We start from the raw sequence: 3112 nt of genomic DNA on the forward strand, positions 1-3112 counted from the left end.
AACTCCAAATTTAGTGGAGTTTGATTTTGTGGAAACCTAACTCGATTTCGGTCATTTTGGTACCAATTTGGTGAATTATGGATGCGAAGTTTTGAAGTTGTGACTCGAAAGCAGATTTTGTGCAGAATTTTGGGGGACATACCTTCACTAAAACGATAATTAATCTCTTTTTGTAACTCCAAATTTAGTGGGGTTTGATTCTGTGGAAAGATAACTCGATTACGGTCATTTCGATATCCGTTTGGTGAATTATTGATCCAAATTGAGTTGTGTGCGAAGCTTTGAAGTTGTGACTCGAAAGCAGAATTTTAGGGGGGGGGGCAAAATCCAAAAAATTATAAAACAAGGGGGTAAAAGTCCGCGTTTTAAAATAAAGGGGTAAAATTCCGATTTAATCAAAACAGGAGAGACAAAACTGCGTTTAAGCCTTTAAAATATAATGAATGAATAAAGATGTTTCTATTTTGCATTGCACCGGTTTTTGCTTGGTTTGCACTATTAATTTCACTATTTTAGCGTAACGCCTATGGAGGAAAAAATTAGAGTAAATCGTTTCGTTGTATAGTTTTAGCATGATACTTATTTTAAATGGATCGACTATGTATATGTACCATTCTTGATTAGTTGTAGTGCAATTTATTTATTTTAATAGATGAAATTGTAGTGCATTTGTTGTGAATTACAGTATATGTTAATACATATAGTACGTACGTAATAGTCTTGCTATACTATGATTATTTTATTATATATTCTAAAATAAAATGAAAAAGATACTCATAGTTTGTCGAATGACTAATGAGCATGATCTACGATTTGAATCCGGAGCAATTCATAATAATTTGATTGGGCTGGGTAACGAATTTTCGACCAAATTCTACCCACAAACTTCAATGTCACACACATTTTTTCCTTATTAAAGTTGAATCATTATATATAAATATAAGAAAGGAAGATACATGTTTAAAAGTTCTAGCTACCTTGCTTGATATTGTTGAAAAATTGCCACATCTCAATATTAAGGGCAATTTAATTCATCGTAAAATACTTTTTTTTTTTTTATAATTATCAAAGTAATATTTTTGTATTACTTTTACATTTTGTAGTATTAATTTATATTGGGATTTCAATGAAATAATGAGCTTTGCATTCATTCATTAATGGGTAAAATATGTTTTTAGTCCATACTTTTATGTAGAGTTTTTGTTTTTGTCTCTATACTTTAAAATTAGAACTTTCTAATGCTGACTCATCACACTGTCAGTGACAACAAATTCATTCCAATCCCTAACTCTATTTATATTTATACTCTTTCATCCCTACATTCACTCACACCTCACTCACCGCTGCCTATATTCAATTCAAACCCATCATCCATGTCTCTTGCATCATAAGCAATTCTACTTTCATCCTCATATCAGATCTAATTATGATAGGTACATTTTATTTTTTAGATACATGATTTTTATTCTTTGCTAATTATATTCAAATTAAGTCTTTTATAATGATGAATTGGATCTAGATCTATGTTTATTATTAATCATTATATCATTTTGTGTTTGCATATGTGCACTAACATATACTATTGATTTGTTGTTTTTACAGTGAAACAAGTGAAGATTTTTACGATTTGTTCCGGTGAAATGCTCATTGTTGATGAGTTTGCTACAACCGTGATTTCTTTGATTAGCCAACACAATATACCAAGTCTTTTTTGTGGCATTATTTAATATAATTATTTGATTTAAGGGAAAGGAAAGATAATTTATATTAAATAATGTTGTGGGAAGATTTTTGCTACATTCAAATGAAAAAAAATTGATGAAGGGTTTGGGTAGTAAGCGATAGATCCTGGGTTCGATCCCCAATTCATTGTAAACAAAAAGAAAAATGCAAAAAAAATAAAAAACTAAAATAGAATTTTCACTGCGATTTTTTCAACTGACAAATTCAGAATTATACTTGAGTGATTAACATTGTTGTGTTTATGAATACTTTCATAATGTTAAAGGTGATGACTATTTATTTATTTTTTTAATAAATAATATTGTGTTGTGAACTACGTAGTTCAAATTATGGTGAATAATGGTGAGATAAAATGTAACACATGTTCATGCATCATTATTAAGTCATAACATGTAATTGGTGGAGAATTTGGTGGAGTGGATAATCCGGTTATATGAACTGATATCCAAAATTTGGTGGAGATAAAATGATATACCACATGTATTAGAGTTGCATTAGGAAATCCACGCATAATTGTTTTGAATATATGTGAGGTGGATATATGTATTGGTTACTTGATGATTGTGCATATGATATTATGATGAATGAATAAATGATTATTGTACGAATTTAACTAATGCCCATCATATTTTGTTTATTTACTTAACATGGCTTGTAATTATAATCTCACTCTTCTATGGGTTTTGTATCCGCAGGTATTGAGCAAGAGTAGCTTTTGGTGAGCGTTAGCAAGGATAATGAATGGATTGTATTCCATTAGATTCAACCCTAGGACCTTTTGTTTAGTATTAATCGAGTCCTTTGATACTTGTAACACCGGATTGAGTGTAATTTATTAGTTGATGTTTTGAACTTAATTAAAACTTGAATTATGTATGAACTTGGTGATGTAATAGCTATGACTATATTTAGCTTATTTTGTAAGTCATGATTCTTAGGTACTGTTTGACCCGACTTATTTCTGACTTTTTACTCCATAAAAGTATAAGTCAGGCCAAACAGTTTTTTTTAAAAGTACTTAACAAAAAAAGTTGCTTAATTTTTATGTCTAAAATACATCAATAATGAACTTTTAGAAAAGTTAATATATTGAACTTTTTTAGAGCAAATCAGCTTTTCGCTCATCAACTCTTCTTCGAATCCCGGAGAACGCAATCATTCATATTTTTATTAATATATACTAGTATATGCATCGCCAGCCCATTATATTTTTATTTTTTTTGACGGATCATTTTTATATTATATATTTAATATTTAAGTGCTATTCATATACATGCACCACCCTTCTATCATATGCACTATTATTGTTTTTTGAAGCAATATGCAATATTATTATTATTATTATTATTAATTATATTTTAATATTTTT

At 29.0% G+C, this 3112-nt stretch overlaps 1 long non-coding RNA gene across 1 annotated transcript; it reads left to right on the forward strand.

The window, feature by feature from the left end:
- Positions 1-1328: 1328 nt before the first annotated feature.
- Positions 1329-1971, forward strand: LOC123909650. The gene is made up of 2 exons (XR_006809981.1): positions 1329-1433; positions 1603-1971. It is a non-coding gene; the product is annotated as an uncharacterized LOC123909650 (long non-coding RNA).
- The last annotated feature ends 1141 nt before the right edge of the window (positions 1972-3112 follow it).

The sequence above is a fragment of the Trifolium pratense genome, linkage group LG2, assembly GCF_020283565.1.
Source record: "Trifolium pratense cultivar HEN17-A07 linkage group LG2, ARS_RC_1.1, whole genome shotgun sequence".
Lineage (NCBI taxonomy): Eukaryota > Viridiplantae > Streptophyta > Magnoliopsida > Fabales > Fabaceae > Trifolium > Trifolium pratense.